The sequence below is a fragment of the Sceloporus occidentalis genome, unplaced genomic scaffold (assembly GCF_023333645.1).
Source record: "Sceloporus occidentalis isolate IW3139 unplaced genomic scaffold, rSceOcc1.0.p SCAF_4, whole genome shotgun sequence".
In the NCBI taxonomy this organism is placed as follows: Eukaryota; Metazoa; Chordata; class Lepidosauria; order Squamata; family Phrynosomatidae; genus Sceloporus; species Sceloporus occidentalis.
This window is the reverse complement of record NW_028316984.1, coordinates 160,480,525-160,500,301: the sequence shown is the minus strand read 5'-3', so window position 1 is coordinate 160,500,301 and position 19,777 is coordinate 160,480,525. Positions and strand designations below refer to the sequence as shown.

The window sequence follows — 19,777 nt, the reverse complement described above, 5'->3', positions numbered from 1 at the left end:
ATGTCAGTAAGGCCTTTGAGAAGGTTCCCCATGGCATTCTTGCAAACAAGCTATTAAATCCAACTGTTAAATGGATTTCTAATTGGTTGACTGGCCAAACCCAAAGGGTAGTCAGCAATGGCTCATCTTCATTCTGGACAGAAGTGACCAGTGGGGTTCCACAGGGTTCTGTCCTGGGCCCAGTGCTAGTCAATATGTTTATCAATGACTTGGATGAAATAATAGGGGGCATACTTGTCAAATTTGCAGATGACACCCCAGAGGAGAGGATCAAAATGAAAAATGCTCTGAAGAGATTAGAAAGTTGGGCCCAAGCTAATAAAACAAATTTCAACATGGAGAAATGGAAGGTACTGCACTTAAGGCCAAAAAAATGACAGGCATAGATACATGATAGGGAATACCTTCCTTAAAAAGACTACATGCGAAATAGATTTAGAAGTCGTAGTAGACCACAAGTTGAACATGAGACAACAGTGCGATGCGGCATCTAAAATGGCCAATGCAATTCTAGGCTGCATCAATAGAAGTATAATGTCTAGACTAAGGGAAGTAATAGTGCCACTCTATTCTGCTTTGGTCAGACCTCACCTGGAATACTGTGTCCAGTTCTGGGCACCACCATTCAAAAAGGATGTTGACAAGCTGGAGCATGTCCAAAGGAGAGTGATTAAAATGGTGAGGGGTCAGGAAACCATGCCCTATCAGGAGTGACTTAGAGAGCTGGGTATGTTTAGCACAGTTAGGGTTTGATAACCCCCCCCCTCGCTGCTCTTCCTTTGGCTGGGTTGCCCCCCTTCTCCACCTTACTTTCTCTCCCCACCTTCCCCTTTCTGAGTTTTGGCACAATAACAGTGCACCTGCAAAGTCAAGGCCAAGCTGACCCAGACAAGGAGGGAGACAAATCAGTTTTTGGTGCCAAATGATCAGACATAGAGTTTCATCCTCATTAAATGTTAAGAACACACTTTTTTAATTTGGGTTATTGAAAGTTCAGAAGGAGGGTGCTCGAAACTTAAGCACGGTGACACAGTTTGGTAGAAATGATTCCCCTGTGTTCATTTGCATGCAAAATAAAAAGCCATCTTGGATCATGGACTTTGTTTGTTTGTTTCTCCTGATTGGTACCTTTACAGCACTAAGAAGAGAAGGTTAAGAGGTGATATGATAGCCCTTTTTGGCTACTCTGATTACCAACGTCTCCAGAACAATCTGAACCACAGCAGGTGCTAAGATCAATGACATAGGATGTTGACAAGCTGGAGCATGTCCAGAGGAGGGCAACCAAAATGGTGAAGGGTCTGGAGTCCATGCCTTAGGAAGAAAGCCTTAGGGAGCTGGGTATGTTTAGCTTGGAGAAGAGAAGGTTAAGAGGCGATATTATAGCCCTCTTTAAATATTTGAAGTGGTGCCATATTGAGTATGAAGCAAGTTTGTTTTCTGCTGCTCCAGAGAATAGGACCTGGAACAATGGATGCAAGCTATAGAAAAAGAGATTCCACCTCAACATTAGGAGGAACCTACTGACACTCCATTGGAGTGTGGTGGAGTCTCCTTCTTTGGAGGTCTTTAAACAAAGGCTGGATGGCCATCTGTCGCATGTGCTTTGATTGTGAGTTCCTGCATGGCAGGGGGTTGGACTGGATGGGCCTTGTGGTCTCTTCCAACTCTATGATTCTATGATTCTGTGAGACATGTTGTAACATGATCTCCTTCATCAAAGGGCAGATGGGAAGAGGAAAAGTATGAGGCAGAGAGTTCAGTTGTTAACTGCCCTTAACATTTTTGACATAGTTGACTGACAAAGGAAACAAAAACAAAGCAGGAAAACAAATATCTTAATCCCTTTTTGCCTTAAGCAATTTGTCCCTGTAGGACAAGACAGTAGAAAGAACAAGTGCAGAAGTTGCTTTGTATTCCAACAAAAGCAATCTGAACTCCTCAAAGACAACCGTATCAGCCAAAGTATAAATCACCTTTATCTCTACTTTCAGATATTACCATCAGCAAGTGGCATAATGCCATACATTTTTTTGTATGAGTAGACCCTTGAATCAATTGCTAAATGCTGACCCAACATTTATGTAAATCACACTGATGCACACTAGTTGTGGCTACCAACAGGCCAATGACAATCACATATACCCCACTGACCTCCTCAGATATCACACCATGCAGAATCCTTAGCTATGTTTTTTGTACTAATTCTACTCATAAATTATAATCTCTGTGTATCACTGGAGGTAATGGCAATAGTTGTGACATAAAGAACTAGCAAAATTAAAATTATACCTTTAAATTGCAGTATACTCACAGCATAAATGCATTTACTGTTAAGGAAAAAGCAACATGGGATATACAGTGAATGAAATAAAACATGTATGTGAGAGTCAGGGTGACTCAGCAGAAGCAATTAGGAGCCACACAGGTGTAATAGGTAATGGAATTAGCAAGTCCTAAATGCCAAGGACAGAAATGCAAAGTGGATAATTGAACACACCTGAGAATTGTTAAGTGGACAAGGTGAAATGATGAAATCATTAATTGTGGGCTGAACCAAGAGAACCAATGAAAGTGGATGTACACGCCCACTGGATGGAAACAGACAACAGTGGGTGGTATTTTGCAATGACTATAATAATGGTTATGACTCCCAATGTATTTTGTGGGTACTAGTGGGGAATTGTATTGGAGTTGTGTTGGATAGTTTTGGAGCTGTATATAGTAGAATAAAGTAGATCTTTTATATAAGACTACTGAGTTGTCTGGTGTCTTGAGTGAAGATACAAGAGCCAGCTGGATCCTGAAGAAGTGTGAAGACTTCTGTGGAAGCAAGAGTGAGAAGGCTTGGAGAGTTTGTCAGGGTCTTCAGCCTATTCTCTGTAACTCTGCTGCTTTAGAGCAAAGCTTTAACCACTGGCCAAAACTGGTCAGCGCCGGTGCGTAACAAGGTGGTGAGTTCGAGCCAGAGGTGAAGAGCTACAACTCCCATCATCCCTGACAAGGGTTATGGGCCCAGATACTGCAACACCCAGCATCCACAGAAGCTGAGAGTTCCAGAGAGTGGAAGACAGTTTTGTGGAAGACAGATCAGAGCAAGCTGTTTGCGCTGCACTGATAAGCTCCGTGAGTAACTCCTCCTGTGTTTTAATTAAGCCCGAAAGGGGTCAGCTGTGCATACTCAGAAGGACTGTGTCAATTGAGTCACTGCACAAATTAAGATGGAGATTTTGAAGTTTAGTAAATTGAATAGAAGCAACTACTCCACCTGGAAGATTTATGCCCAGTCTCTACTTGTAAAAGAAAGTTTGTGGGCCACAGTTGAAGCCGGGCTGCCAGCAGATCCTAATGCAGCCACGAAAGAAAAAGATAACAAAGCCAAAGCTTGTCTTTTTCTAATGCTGGAAGAAGACTTGATTAATGACGTTAGAGATAAGGAAACCGCGAAAGATGTGTGGGAAACACTTCAAAGACTACACACCCCTTCTACTGCCTTTGCAAAAATGCTATGGTCTAAAAGAATTTATAGGCAGAAGATGGCAAAAGGGCAGTGTGTGATAGAACATTTAAAAACAATGCAAAACTTGTTTGTGCAGGCTGAGCTAAGAGGAGTAGAAATAAGTAGAGAACAGCAGTGTTATATTTTGATTGAATCATTAGACCCTACTTGGGGCAACATCACTAATGCTTTGCAGAACTTACCGGCTGAAGAATTGACGAGAGACTTAGTTGTGGCCAGGATTCTGGAAGAGAACCAGAGGAGATTGTCTGAGAGAAATGACGCTCCAACTTCTAAGACTGTGCCAAGTGAGCAAGCCAAGCCTGATGTGCGTGGGCTGGACCAGGCAGCTTCTTCGAGGGAGCAAAAAAAATGTTTCTACTGCAAGAAGATAGGACATCTGCAGAGGCAATGCAAGCAGTTGGCTGCTGACAGAAGCAAGCAAGAGAGCAGATGGCAACCACGGCACTACCAGAGGCAGAAGCAGTCCAAGCCGCCATTTTTGAAGGACAATAGAAATGATAATAAGGTGTTTGCCACCTTGATCAAGGAAAAACAAAATGCAAACTCTAAATGGCTTGTAGATTCAGGAGCCTCGACCTCCATGTGTAATAACATTAATTTAATTAGTGATAAGAAGCCAGCAAATGTAAATGCGGTAGTTTTGGCTGATGGGAATGAGCTCAGTACTGTAAATCAAATGGGGACAGTTTACATTCCAGGGCTGAAAGAAAACTTTAATGATGTTTTGCATGTAAAGGAATTAGAAAACAATTTGTTATCAGTGAGCAGATTAACAGACAGGGACTACATAGTCACATTTGAAAAGAATCTGTGTAAAATAACATTGAATGGAGAACTGCGTGGCATAGGTTTGAAAAAGGATAAGCTTTATTTCTTGGAAGAAAATGTTGATAATTACAAGGTAGAGAATGCTAATAGTATTGATAATGTTCCATTGCACAAAGACTGCATACATGAGCTCCATAGAAAATTTGGCCATGCTAGTTTCAAGTGTTTAAAGAATTAAATAAGCATGTGTCCAGATCTAAAAGTAGCAGAATGTAAAAACCATTTAGACTGTACTGTTTGTAACCAAGTGAAGGTCAGAGCTTTTCCAGTTGCTAAGAGATCTAAGAGAATTGCTCAAAGACCATTTCAATTTGTACATGCAGATGTAGCCCAAGCTAATTGTTTGTCATTAGGAGGAAGCAAATATTTCCTAGTAATTGTGGACAGATTTTCAAGGTATGCTTTTGTAAGAATATTGAAAAATAAGTCTGATGCTGGGCAAAGTTTGAAAGCATGGGTAAGAATGGTAGAAAGGCAATTTGATAGCAGAGTTGGGACTATTGTTACAGATAGAGGTGGCGAATTTTTAAACAACCAGCTGTATAATTGGTTTCAAAAGGTGGGGATAAGACATGAAACCACTAATCCTGCTTGTCCAAGTGAGGATGGTTTAGCAGAAAGGAAAATCCAGGACATTAAAAGGATTTCTGCTTGCTTGATGGCAGATGTGGGAGTAGGGGACAGCTTCTGGGGTGAAGCTACACTGACTGCCATACACATAAGTAATAGGTTGTTTCATTCAGAGATTGAAGACATTCCCTACAGGGTCTTGTATGGGAGAGTGCCAAATTTTAAATATTTAAGAGTTTTTGGACAATATGCACATGTATACATACCTGCTTGTTTTAGGAGAAAAGGAGAACCCAAAAGTAAAAGGCTTATGTTCTTGGGATATTCAGGGAATAGCTACAAGTTTCTTTTGGGAGGAAGAGAAGTACAGTACTCCAGGTCTGCAAATTTTGAAAGACATGCTGGCTGGGACAAGCTGCATGCCAATAAGGAAGTGTTCTTGAGGTTAGGTAGCTCAAGTGAGCAGGAAGCCCAGACTGAACCAACTTCAGGAAACGGAGGGGTTTCAGTCAAGCCAGAAGCCTCTACTAGCAGTAGTGGTAGTACCTCAGATGGGGAGACACAATCAAGACCAGTAACCACTAGAATGACAGAAGACAAAAGATTTAGCAGAAAGACAACAACTTCTAGTGCAGACAGTGATGAGGAGAGAGGCAGAACGACAGAATTCATACCCAGGCGTAGTCAACAGAGTTAGAAAGTCACCAGATAGATTTGTTGTGACACAGGCAAGAGCTTGTACAGTAGTAGAAGGGCCTGAGAGTTTTGAAGAGTTAGAAACTTTTTCTAGGGAAGAACAGGAAAGATGGTGTGAAGCAATGGATAGTGAATTTAGTTGCTTGGTGAACAAAAATGTTTTTGAAATTGTGGATAGACCCAGAGATAAGAAAGTGATTGGTTGTAAATGGGTATATAAGAGAAAGGAAATGCCTGATGGAAGCATTAAGTACAAAGCTAGGTTAGTAGCTAAGGGATTTGCACAGCAGCAGTATGAGAATTTTGATAAGACTTATTCTCCAACAGCAAAGCCAGAAAGTTTGAGAATGGTTTTAGCTGTAGCAGCAAGAAGGAATTTAGTTGTTGAACATTTTGATTTTGAAACAGCTTATTTAAATGCAAATTTGGATGAAGAAATTTTTATGGAACAGCCACAAGGTTTTGAGGAGAATGGAAGTCAGAAAGTTTATAGATTGAAGAAGGCATTATATGGTTTAAAACAGAGTGCCAGAGCTTGGAATTTGTGCATTAATGATGAGCTAGTTAAGCTAGGATACAGAAGAAGTGTTGCAGATGCTTGTGTTTATACAAAAGGAGACATAGTGCTAGTGATTTATGTGGATGACTTGTGCGTGGCAGCAAAGACAAAACAGGAAATAGAGTCAGTTAAGAGAGAGTTGTCAGAAAAGTTTGTTTTGAAAGATCTAGGTTTGTTGAAATCTTATTTAGGCATTAATGTTGAATGGACACAAGAAGGACATTGTTTGTTAAGCCAGAGAAAGAAGATTGAAAATTTGATAGAAAAGTGTGGACTACAGAATGCTAAAATAGTTAGAGCTCCAATGACAACTGGTTTCGTATCTGAACCAACAACCAGAGATTTTGAGGACAAGACTTTTTTCAGGAGCATCATAGGATCTCTACAATTCATTTCTTGCCACACTAGACCAGACATTTCGTATGCCATGAACGTTTTATCCAGAAGACTTTGTGATCCTAAAGTTGAGGATTGGACAGCTGTAAAACACTTACTAAGATATTTGAAAGGGACCCTAGACAAAAAGTTAATCATCAGAAGCAGTAATGCAGATTTAGATTGCTATGTAGACAGTTCGTTTGCGTCAGAATTAGGAGACAAGAAGTCAGTCACAGGAATGATCATCAAGTATAGTGAAAGTCCAATAGTATGGAGAAGCAGAAAACAAACAAACGTAGCATTAAGCACATCTGAAGCAGAATTTGCAGCTTTGAACGAAATTGTGAACGAGGTACAATGGCTTGAACAATTGTTAAATGACTTAAACGAAAATTTCAGAGTACCTGTTGAAATTCAAGAAGATTCACAATCGTGCATAGCGATGGCTGAAACAGAAAGTTTAAAGAACAGAACCAAATATGTGGGTGTAAGATACCAAAATGTGAGAGACATGGTTCAAAAAGGAGAAATAGAATTGAGATACATAGAAACACAAAATAACATTGCAGATTTGTTTACAAAAGCTTTAACAGTGGAAAAACATGAAAGGTTAACACAAATGGTTGGAATGACATTGTAAGCAACATACAATATTTTATTTCGGAGGGGATTGTTAAGGAAAAAGCAACATGGGATATACAGTGAATGAAATAAAACATGTATGTGAGAGTCAGGGTGACTCAGCAGAAGCAATTAGGAGCCACACAGGTGTAAAAGGTAATGTAATTAACAAGTCCTAAATGCCAAGGACAGAAATGCAAAGTGGATAATTGAACACACCTGAGAATTGTTAAGTGGACAAGGTGAAATGATGAAATCATTAATTGTGGGCTGAACCAAGAGAACCAATGAGAGTGGATGTACACGCCCACTGGGTGGAAACAGACAACAGTGGGTGGCATTTTGCAATGACTATAATAATGGCTATGAATCCCAATGTATTTTGTGGGTAGTAGTAGTGGATAGTAGTGAGGAGTTGTATTGGATAGTTTTGGAGCTGTATGTAGAAGAATAAAGTAGATCTTTTATATAAGACTACTGAGTTGTCTGGTGTCTTGAGTGAAGATACAAGAGCCAGCTGGATCCTGAAGAAGTGTGAAGACTTCTGTGGAAGCAAGAGTGAGAAGGCTTGGAGAGTTTGTCAGGGTCTTCAGCCTATTCTCTGTAACTCTGCTGCTTTAGAGCAAAGCTTTAACTACTGGCCAAAACTGGTCAGCGCCGGTGCGTAACAAGGTGGTGAGTTCGAGCCAGAGGTGAAGAGCTACAACTCCCATCATCCCTGACATTTACATGTACATTGTTTCATGTGGTTAAATTGAAAGTTTGGTAAAATGTGATATTTTTAAAGAAAATGTTAAAGGAATTTTATTTTTTATTTTTTTTAAATCAGTTTTTAAAATTAAAATTTAAAATTTATTTTAAAAAAAACCCTCTGTCCTGTGTCCTACAGAACCTTGCTCCACTCAAACTATCTCTTCAGTGTTTTAAAGGGGCACAGGGCCATAGCCCATTTCTGCAAAAAGGCAGATGTTTAGGGAGCTGTGGTGTCACTCCCTCCTTAGGATGTCATCTGGTGTGGTCCACACCCCCTAAATGAAACGGGCCCCGCAATGACTAGAGCGCTGCTGGCAGAGACATCAGCGCCTATCCGACAAGACACTCCATCAGAGTCTTTTGAAGTCCTATGGAGTGGCAATAAGTGCAGCAAAGAATTCTTTCTATGCTGCCCATATTGCATCTGCAGAGTCTCGTCCGGCAGAGCTGTTCAGGGTGGTGAGGGAGTTGACCCAGCTACCTCCTGCCCTGAACCCTATATTAGAACCAAAAAAGCCTGCTGTGATGACTTTTAATAACTTCTTCGCAGATAAAATCTCTCAGCTAAGGGCTGATCTCGATGCTGGCATTAAAACAGAAACAATAGGAGGGGTATCCAGAACTTCCGTGGACCCTATTAATCTGGATCACTTTGAGTTTGTAAATACCAAAGAAGTGGACAAGCTCCTTGGATGTGTAAAGAAGACAACGTGCACTCTTGATCCCTGCCCTTCCTGGTTGACTGCCCAGGGAGGAGATGCCGTAACTACATTGTTACGATTAATAATTAATGCATCCTTCCAGGAGGGCAAATTTCCATCCAAATTGAAATTAGCAGTGATTAAACCGCTACTGAAAAAACCCTCCCTGGATCCCCTGGTGAGAAACAATTATAGACCGGTCTCCCTGCTGCCATTCTTGAGCAAGATGATCGAGAGAGCGGTTGCCTTCCAGCTCCAAGCTGTCTTGGATGATACTGATTATCTGGACCCATTTCAAACCGGCTTCAGGGCGGGATACGGAGTTGAGACTGCCATGGTCGCCTTAGTCGATGATCTCCATCTGGGCATCAATAGGGGTAGTGTGACCTTGTTGATGCTCTTGGACATCTCAGCGGCTTTCGATACCATTGATCACGGTATCCTTCTGGAACGCCTGAAGGACTTGGGTATCAGGGGCACTGCGCTCCAGTGGTTCCGATCCTACCTCTCTGGCAGATTCCAGATGGTGAAGCTGGGGGACACTTGCTCCTCTAAGAGGGAACTGACATCTGGTGTCCCTCAAGGAGCTATTCTGTCCCCCATGCTGTTCAACATTTACATGAAACCGCTGGGAGAGATCATCTGGAGATATGGGGCACGGTGTTACCAGTATGCTGATGACACCCAAATATGTTTCTCTATGTCTCCGACTGATACTGGGACTAAGGATGGCATCTCTCCTCTGAATGCCTGCCTGGAGTTGGTAATGGGCTGGATGAGGGAAAACAATCTCAGACTGAATCCAGAGAAAACGGAAGTACTTATGATAGGTTCCTTGGATCTAAGGAAGGAAATTTGTCAACCTGTCCTGGACGGGGTCACACTTTCCCTGAAGGATGAAGTTCGCAGTTTAGGAGTACTTCTGGACTCGTCCCTGCAATTAACATCTCAGGTAGATGCGACGGCCAGAAGTGCTTGCTATCAACTTCGGTTGATACACCAACAGCGACCCTACCTAGACCGAAGGGACCTTGAAACGGTGGTACTCGCTCTGGTAACCTCTCGTCTAGATTTCTGTAATGCACTTTACATGGGGCTACCCTTGTACCAAGTTCGGAAGCTTCAGTTAATGCAGAATATGGCAGCCAGACTGGTCACCGGTTCATCAAGGTTTGACCATATTACACCTATCTTAAAAGATCTTCACTGGCTCCCTATTTGCTTCCAGGCGCAGTACAAGGTGTTGGTTATTACCTATAAAGCCCTACATGGTTTGGGCCCAAGTTACTTACGGGACCGCATCAGGTAAGAACTTATTAGAAATAGTGACTTCCAAATATGTTACTACTTCACAAAGAGCTTTTTCAACAACGGCCGAGACTTTGGAACAGTCTTCCTGAGGCGATCCGCTTGGCGACCTCATTAGAGACATTTAGAAAAGTGGTTAAAACCAAGCTCTTTAGCTGAGCATACCCCACCTGATATGAATACCCTCCTGATATGTGTATGTTTGTGTATGATCCCTGCCTTGCTTGTTGATGCTATTGTTATTGTCTGATGTTGGATATTTTATTGTTTTTAGCTGTTTGTAATTGAATTTTGATGTAAACACTTTGTGCTTTTATTTAATCTGTAACCCCGCTTCGATCCACGGGGAGAGGCGGGGAAACATAAATAAAATTTATTATTATTATTATTATTATTATTATTATTATTATTTAAACCCCCTAATGATGCCCTTTCTTCCATACCAATTGCCATTGATCTGGCCCCTGAGAGAGAGAAGAGCAACCAGGCACAGCATCATCATGCCAGTTCTAGTGGCTGTTGAAAGGCCCGCCTTCTATTCCAACTGCCATTGCTGGCCTCTGAGGGAGGGAAGACTAGGCAGGCACACCATAATGCCTTGATTTTAGTGGCTGGTGGAAAGCAATCACCTCATACAAACTGCCAATAGTTTGGCCTTGGAGGGATTGAAGAGCAGCCAGTCTCCGCTAGACTTCATCTTCTCCCCTGCTTCCATCCCCTTTTCCTTATCTGTTCATTTTTTAAAGATTGTAAGCCTGGGGGCTGGGGATCATAAAATTAACAATTTGTAAGGCAGTCTGGGAGGCTTTCTAGCTGGAGGGCTCTAAATGCTCTAAATAAATTCATGAAATTGATGGATAATAAATTCCAGCAGCCCAGCCAGCAGCACCAAACATAAGAAATCCTAAGAGGTGCAGTTCAACTGCATTCAGAGGACTGCAACATTTTCATATCAGCTTTAGAGCAAATTCAGTTTCTCCCAACCTGCAAATTTGTGCAATTCCAAGGGTGTGAAAAATAAGCTCAGGTTCAATATATGTCAGGATCCGAGCTTGGGGAAATCTCTCTTTTTGGATCACTTCACAACTCCCAGAATTCCCCAGCCAGGATGGCCACATGTATTCCACTCCCTCTTCACATCTATTGCAACAGGAAATGTAATCACATGGCAGACAGAGTAGTTCTAGGGAGACACTTTACTCTATATGAGTTTTTAGAGCATAGAAAAAGCGAGTGAGTAGGCCATTAGCTTCTCTTAAGCAAATCACTTTGCCTTTTTCACTGTGCTCACACCAACCCTTTCTCTGGAAGATGTTTTACTCAATTGACAGGCACTTCTGTCTTTGCCTATGATTAAATGATAACTTTCCATTGTCATTTTCAAAGCCTGCTTTTTAACGGTCATTTACCAAGTGAAAGGCAGTCTGATTTCTGGAGGGCTTGTTAGCCCATGCGTAAGCCTGTCATCATTTCTTCAGAAAACTGTGCACCTGCAGCTGGAGTGAGTTACCTGCCATCAATGGGAGGAATTGTCCATCCTTTGAAGCATTTAAATATTGTCTTCATTGTCGGGGATAACAACAGCAGGAGGGAGACTTCTGCAGGTTAACCACATGCTGATTGAGCCTTATTGTTTGGAGAGGTGGGGTGATTTGTGATACTCAGTGATAAAAAGAGCAGCTACTTTGTTAGTACTATTTTAACAGGGCCCTTCCTGATTGTTGTTAGCACTTCTTATTTATGATATAATAGCAGCAGCCTAAGACCAGAGTTAGAGATCAAGCCCTTTTGGAAGTAAATTCTGCATACAAATGTAGTGGCACTACATATGACTGGAATGCATGTCAAACAGCAAGAGACAGAAGCTGGCTGACAAAAGCAAAAGCAGGTATGCAATGAAATAAATGCAGAAGGATATTTTTAATATGGACTGATGATCAAATTAAATGAACCTCAATCTGGGGTCATCCATGGGGTTTCACGTTATTTTGCAAGAGACTATCAAACAACCTTGAAAGCAATCCAAAGGAATCTGAATGCAATCACAAGTCATCCCAGGAATAGGTAAATTCAGAAAAACATCGAATTTATAAACCCTGTTCCACTCCAAATTTGCAGTCAATTCGCATTTGCCTGAGTATGAAATGCATCTCTAGATCAGCCATGGGATTCCCTTTATTAGAAACACACTACAATGCCCATGATCCTCTGTTGTGATTTTCTTTCCCTGGCTGCAGAGAAGAAAGCAGCTGTTTCAGAAGGAAAGATCGAAGTGGGGGGGGGGGGGGGAGAGTGAAGGCAAACCCCCTCTGAAGAAATCTTGCCCACAAAACCCCATGATAGGGTCTTGCAGAAGTCTGAAACGACTTGAAGGCACACAGCAACTACATAAAAACTCAGTTTAATGCTCTGACAGGAAATGTTAGAAACAGACTACAATTCCCATGATCCTTTGCTGTGATTTTCCTTCCTATCTCCTGACTGCTGAGAAGAAAACAGCTCTTTTTGGAGGAATTAGAGAAGGGGGGAAGGTGAAGATGAGGAGGCTGAGCATGTCTCCTGCTTCTTCTTCATTTTTGTCCACCTCCAACTTGAGGCGGAGGGGTTTCCTTGGGACCAGTACTGTAAAATCTTCCAGATGCAATCCTATCCTCCCTGCGCAGGCACAAACACATTAGAATCATAGAATAATAGAATCGTAGAGTTGGAAGAGACCACAAGGGCCATCCAGTCTAACCCCCTGCCATGCAGGAAATCTCAATCAAAGCATCCCTGACAGATGACTATCCAGCCTCTGCTTAAAGATCTCCAAGGAGGGAGACTCCACTACACTCCGAGGAAGTGTGTTCCACTGTCGAACAGCCCTTACTGTCAGGAAGTTCCTCCTAATGTTGAGGTAGAATCTCTTTTCCTGTAGCTTACATACATTATTCCAGGTCTTGTTCTCTGGAGCAGCAGAAAATAAGCTTGTTCCCTCCTCAGTATGACATCCCTTCAAACTTTTAACAGAGCTGCCATATCACCTCTTAACCTTCTCTTCTCCAGGCTAAACATCCCCAGCTCCCTAAGTCGTTCCTCATAGGGCATGGTTTCCAGACCTTTCACCATTTTAGTCACCCTCCTCTGGACACGCTCCAGTTTCTCAATGTCCTTTTTGAATTGTGGACCCCAGAACTGGACACAATAATCCAGGTGAGGCCTGACCAAAGCAGAATACCGCGGCACTATTACTTCCCTTGATCTAGACACTATACTTCTATTGATGCAGTTGCATTGGCTTTTTTAGCTGCCGCATCACACTGTTCAATTTGTGGTCTACTTGGACTCCCAGATCCCTTTCACATGTAGTTTCATTCAGATAGGTGTCCCCCATCCTATATCTGTGAATTTCATTTTGTTAGCTTTGGCCCAGCTTTCTAGTCTATTCAGGTCATTTTGAATCTTGATCCTGTCCTCTGGGGTATTAGCTATTCCTCCTAATTTGGTGTCATCTGCAAATTTGATAAGTATGCCCCCAATTCTTTCATCCAAGTCATTGATAAAGATATTGAATAACACTGGGCCCAGGACAGAGCCCTGTGGGACCCCACTGGTCACTTCTCTCCAGGATGAAAAGGAGCCATTGTTGAGCACCCTTTGGGTTCGGCCGGTCAACCAATTACAAATCCATGTAACAGTTGCCTTGTCTAGCCCACATTTTACAAGCATGTTTGCAAGGATGTCATGGGAAACTATGTCAAAGGCCTTACTGAAATCAAGATATACTATATCCACAGCATTCCCTTCAGCTACCAAGCTTGTAATTTTATCAAAGAAAGAGATAAGATTTGTCTGGCATGACTTGTTTCACTGAAACCCATGTTGACTCTTTGTGATTATGGAATTGCCTTCTAAATGTTCACAGACTCTCTGTTTAATGATCTGCTCTAGAATCATTCCTGGTATTGATGTCAGACTAACTGGACAATAATTGTTGGGATCCTCTTTTTTCCCCCTTTTTGAAGATGGGGACAACGTTTTCCTTCCTCCAGTCTGCTGGGACTTCTCCTGTTCTCCAGGAGTTCTCAAAGATTATTGCATTAATTTGCAATAAAAAGCCGATTGGTATTTGCACTGCTTTCTCCTTTGGATGGATGTTGTTTTCGTCTTTGTGTGTGATGAGGTAGTACGTAATTTCATGCATTTTCGAATTGCCCCACTTTCTTTTCTTTCAGGATGGTGATACATTCCTCCCGTCTGAAAAAGTGAGAGTGCGGGAGGGTGTAGACCACACCAGGTGGCATCTCAGAAACACTTTGGTTGACAAAGGAGGGCAACTGGGGTGTGTGCCAGGCAGCTTGGCTGGAATGGAGAGGGTGGCAAGGCAGGCAGGAAGGGAAGGCGGATGATGAGTGCCCTTCCCTGCCTGCTGCCTCCTTCCACTGCTTCTCCACTTCTGCTTTCTCTCCACCTAACAGTCCCTGACGGGTTTTTTGAGGAGAGGACATCAGGCTGGGCAGAATTGCTGCAATATCCTGTTCCATACTAGTCTCTCCCCACTCCTGCAGGGTTAAGAGGGGATCCCTGCCTTCCCATTCAGGTCTTCTCCTTCCCCTATTTGCTCCATGGGTGGAGGGAGGCAACCAAGGCTGATTCCAGTGGCAGCTTCCACTCACCAGAGCTGTGGGATAGTTGCCTGCTTTGGGGTGACAACATGAGTTACAGCACTGGTGTGACATCAACTCAAGTGATGTCACTGAGGCAGGGGAAGGAGATGGTGGTCTGCATGACATTTCCTCACCAGTAATAAGTAGCTAAGGGGGCTGTAAAAATGGTTGAAAGTGCTTGATCACTCAGGATGAAGGCAAAAAAAATTACATTGTCATACAGCCAAATCTAATTGGTTACACAGTGTTGCATTCATGTTCAACTGACTTTGTGATGTCATCACATAAGCAAGCTGACTGAGAGTATGACTTTGCAGACCTAAGCAGGGCTTAGTTAATGACAAGGTCTTTTAGTGTGGGGCAGGAGCACGAGGGCACTTCTGTTCAAACTTCTGCCCTCCGACCAACAGAAGTCTTCCCATATGTTTGTTCTGAGGCATCGCTAGGGAAGAAGGGAGGGCAATGTACATCACAATCCCTCCCTTGACCATCAGGAGGTCGTGTGGGAGCACTTTTTGCTCCATTCCATTGTAATCGACGCACTGCAGAACATTCTACAACTAGATTTCATCAGTGTTCATGTTCAAGTTTATTTGAATATAAGAAGCAATTATGCAGTGGAGACACAAAGGATTAAATATTGGACTACTTCTGTTACTTTCTCAGATGTATGAAGTTGGGCTTAACAACATTCCACCTGTCACACTTGCAACTTTGGCAGTGAACATTTTTCTCTTTTTACAACCAGTAAAACCACTGATGCAATCATGTATCAGTGTCACTGAGTGCTTTTACAAGAGAGACTGGCATCGTTTGTACCTTTCAGTATTTCACCATGCAGATGACTGGCATCTATATTTTAATATGGTCTCCCTGCTTTGGAAGGGAATCAAGTTGGAGAGGAGGCTTGGAAGTGTGTGGTTTGGATACATAATCCTATGGTTTTCAGTGCTAGTTGGAGTTGTATACATGATTTTGGAATTTACAGTTGCAGAACTTCTGAGTGATCCTTCATACAAACAAAGCTGTGCAGTTGGTTTTTCAGGAGTGTTATTTGCTTTGAAAGTTCTCAACAACTACTATCACCCAGGTGGGTACAGCAACATCATGGGAATGAATGTATCCAACAAATATGCTTGTTGGCTGGAACTTATAGTAATTTATTTATTAGTCCCAGGGAGTTCTTTTGCCGGTCATCTGGCAGGTATTCTTGTTGGACTGATCTACACCATGGGATTTCTGGAGAAGATTATGAAAATATGCCTGTGGCCTTACATTTCCAGCCTCCTTTTCACAACAAAGGAACAGCTAAAAAATCCAGAGGAAATTAGATATTCGGGTTGTACAGCATATGCACCAAAAGATTATAACATGTATACTGGTGAGAGAATGAGACAGAACAGTTTGAATGGGCAATAAGAAACAGTCTGAATGACAGAAGTAGTGACACGAGACATTACAGTGGTGAGAGGAGACACTACGGCTTCTGGCTTCCACCTGAACAACCATCTAGCAACCATCTAGTGAAGAACTTAGAAGACGAAGACTTAATCGATTTGAGAGGTGGTAAAATTCTCATTTCTCATCCCAAGCATATAAAAAAGCTCTTCAAAGCTGCCAAAACACTGTCTTATCTTTTTTCATTTAAGGAGTCTCTTTTCAGAAAATAAAGGGGCAGTACAGACCACCCCCTTCAGAGTGGTCTGTAGGCACAGTTTTTGGTCCGCAGCATTGCCGTAGCAACCAAACTGCTTGACAACACTGCGGACCAAAAAAAGGAGCTGCCTAGAACGGCTCCTTTTTGGGACGTTGTAAGGGCTGTATTGCAGCCCTTATGACGTCTCTTCCTTTGCATGATGTGTGGGCGCTGCAATGCCCAAACGTCATGCACACGCCTCCCGTGTGGGCGGTGTGCTGCTGTAATGGCGCCGCTTGCACGTATTAAGGCTCAGGACCATGTGGTTGGTGCGCAGTCCCAAGCCCTGCTATCACTGCCAGGATGCCATGTCCTGGCGGTCTGTACCAGGCTAATGTTTCCAACTATCTATAAGGTTGTGCAGAAAAGGTGTTCCTTGCTGCCCCAATATGTCTCACCTCAACTGAGTTTATTTTAACTAATTTTAATTTGTATTTTACTGTAGTTTTTTTTTGTTGTTTAATGTAAGGGGATATGGGAATATGTAGGGTTAGTTATTTATGTATTATGTATTTTACTGATGTATTGTTGAAGTATTTGTGTGCTATAACCTGCCTCGATCCGTAGGGAGAGGAGGGATATAAATTGTTGTTGTTGTTGTTGTTGTTGTTATTATTATTGGTCTGTCATTCATAGAATCATCATAGGTAAAAGCAAACTTGATAGCACACAATAACAACAAGGGGAAATCAGTAGCATCACTAGGGTTGGTGTCACTCAGTGTGCTAACTCATGGTACCCCCCCATCAACCTCCTCCCATACAACACCATACAGAATCCTTAGTCATTTTTTATACTAATGTTACTTACAAATAGTAATTCCTGTATAATCTTGTAAATCCCTGAATGTAATAACAAAAGTTTTGACATATACATCATAAACAAGTAGCAAAATTAAAATTAAATCTTTAAATTACAATATCATATGCTTAGCCTATATGAATTTACATTTAAACAGTTTCATGTGGTTATAGTGAAAATTTGGTAAGATGCAATATTTTAAAAGAAAATTTAAAAAGATTTTTAAAAAATTTAAAAGCCTAAGGCTTCTCCTTTCTCCACCCACTGAGCCTCTCCCCAATCATACCTTTGACTCTGCTAAGCTCCAGTATTTTAAAGGGAAGTGGGCAAATGTGACAGTCTGTTTCTAACAAAAGGCAAATGTTTTGGGAGCAGTCGTGTCATCCTCTTGTAGGGTGTCCCCTGGTGTGGCCCACACTCTCTGCACCCACCTAGTGATGCTCCTGGGGAAAATAGTGTGTAGTCATATACCAGAGCTTGGAAAAGTTACTTTAGGACTATGACTCCCAACATGACCAGTGGGAATCGCAGTCAAAAAGATCTCCAAACTCTTTCTCAATGTCTGTCCTAGTGGGAGTGTTCTACCTCAGTCTGGCACTGCTTCCATTGTTGTGGATCACAGGAAGTCTCCATGCATAGAAGACACTTGCCCCTTCAAAAGAGAATGGAAATATGTAATGAAGGGAATGGGGTTGGTGTGTTCCCATATTCTTTCAGCATGGCATAAATGTTAGCTGGTGAAATTATGTTACCCAATCCCTGGATTGAAAATAAATGTAATGTAACATATGTGGCTCAATTGTCAATGCATATGGCTGACAACCTCTTGTGCAATTGTCCTGCACAAAGAATAAAAGCAATGCACACTCTCACACTACTAGTGAATTTTAATGCACTATTTATTTGCTGATTCTTAGATTCTTGGACAGTATCTAAATCACTGGCAGTCCAAAACTCCAGTCAGTAGCACCTGAGAGACTATGAACATGAGATCGTCATGACAGCATCATCACTGTACTTGAACTGAGCTTGCTTTAACTGGAAAAGCATCTTCTTGAAAACATTTGTCTCCCTTTTGCATATTACTTTATATTCTTAGATCCACACATTTCAGCCACTGTGCTTGAATTTTCCCCTTTCTCTCCTTCCCTTTCTGTCCCTTTTCCATTAACAGTCCCTTTGTCATAAAACTCTGAGAGTTATTTTTGGGGCAGGAGGAGCTAAAGTGTCATATGTTTCTCATCTGCACTTTGTGTTTAAGTGTCCTGTTTTTTGGAAGTATACATAATGTCTTCGGTTTCTTCAGCACCCCACACCTGTGATTATAATTGGCCTTGTTTTATGACAATCTGTTTGAACTGGAAATATATACCCAACAAGTTATGTTAGCTTTTTAAAAGAAAACCTTTGATGCTCACCTAGATGATACACAACTGGAATTCCAATTTGTGATGAGAAGGCAAATCTATTCATGCCAAATGATGAAGATATTTTACTACAGCATAAAAAGAATTGGAGCAATTTACTTTGGCTAACTCTTTGTGTGTGTGTATACCCCAATGTAATTTGGATTGTATGCAGTCTGCTGTGTATTTCCACTTTGCAGCATTATCACTACATTATCGTTCTTTTTAAATTTTTGTGAGCCACAAATTTTGAGATTGGTTAAAAGGCCACTTCAAACATTTGGCCACATAAAAATTCAGACAAAAGGATCAAGAAACGTTTTGAAGTTCTGAGCATCTGGTAAGCACAGATATCAGGAGCACAGATCAAAGGGAACAATGGATTCAATACACAACATTCATACAGTACATGTGTTTGATAGCTGATTATGGTTACTGGGTTTCCTGAGGAATGTTTGCTCAGCAATGCAGGAGGGAAATATTTTGCTCCATCAATAAGCTGCTTCCTTTGTCTGATCAAAGAGGGGTTCAGCCAGAGAGCCAAAGGCTGTCATTCAATGACCACTTACTTTGGTTTAGTCCTATGAAAGTCAATGGGACTTCATCATAGCAAGTGGTCATTGAACTTACTGCCAGAGTGTTACAGCAGAAGAGATTGTTGGGTAAGAGGGGGAAATGCTCTGAATATATAACTGTAATGGGTATTTTACATTTTATCACATTGTAAATATTTCAACAGAATTCTGCATAAATACATTGGTTGTTGCAGATAAGTAGTTAGAAAAACTGTTCCTTCCTAATAGAGATTTTTCTGTATATCTTGCCCATTTTCTCCTTTCTGTTATGGAGAAAGTATGAAGATCAGTGTACAGTCCTATTAGCAAATTAATCTTCTGGTCTGCATGAATCAAAGCTGGGTTTAACATGTGACAGTAAAACCACCTGGTAGCATGATAGTGATATGAACAGATGTTTACAGAAATGTCTATGGAACAAATTTGAACTTTCAGTGGTCAGAATCCTGTTAGTGGCTCACACCTATGTTAATTTTTGGCATGCTGTGGATGCCATTACTAGGACTTCTACATCACACATAAACTAGTAATAGGAGTCACCTGGGCTCTGTTTCTGAGGTGTGAAATGCCCACAGCCCTGGCATCTTTGCATAGGGAAGTATCCAGCAGCTCCTTGTGCAATGCTTGTCTGAACTGTGAAAGGACAGTTGTGAATGTCTGGGCGCAGCTCCCTCCCAGCCACTGATTGGCCAAAGAAGTACATTCAGGGGCAGTTT

At 41.8% G+C, this 19,777-nt stretch overlaps 1 pseudogene; it reads left to right on the top strand.

Annotated features, from left to right (window-relative positions):
* The first annotated feature begins 15,195 nt into the window (after positions 1-15,195).
* On the top strand, positions 15,196-16,153 carry LOC149314919 (rhomboid-related protein 4 pseudogene; annotated as a pseudogene).
* Positions 16,154-19,777: the final 3,624 nt, after the last annotated feature.